The sequence below is a fragment of the Olea europaea genome, chromosome 13, assembly GCF_002742605.1.
Source record: "Olea europaea var. sylvestris chromosome 13, O_europaea_v1, whole genome shotgun sequence".
In the NCBI taxonomy this organism is placed as follows: domain Eukaryota; kingdom Viridiplantae; phylum Streptophyta; class Magnoliopsida; order Lamiales; family Oleaceae; genus Olea; species Olea europaea.
Genome location: NC_036249.1, coordinates 23,531,443 through 23,531,938, shown reverse-complemented (window position 1 = coordinate 23,531,938; position 496 = coordinate 23,531,443).

Below are 496 nucleotides of genomic sequence, written 5' to 3'. Positions count from 1 at the left end.
AGATGTTAGGCCTACTTATATCTACACAAACAAGTTCATGCACGTTTTGAATGGAGATTCAATTTGAGATATGTGGTAGTTATACACATGTGAGATGCTTTATGACACGAGACGAAAACATTCGAGCATCAATAATATTATCAAAGATGGTTACATATAAATCGATGATTCGGTGTAACTTGATCAAAATGAATACAAATCTAAATCGAGCATATGAATATTTAGGAGAAGTTGATGCAGATTTCAGCATGTATATATCTCCCCCTTTAATATGTAACATGAGTTGCTATTTATAGAGTTTTAGCCTACGTAGTAGTTATTGGATCAGAACCACGTGGCATCATCTTATTAACCGAAGCCTCGCATCACTCTGCCATACATTTACTACATTGACAACGAATCAGCCGCCCTACACCCTAAAGTTGACAATTCTAACATTCATTAATATAAACGTTACATCAATAATTCCTAGAGATAATCTGCAGATGCCTTGAAA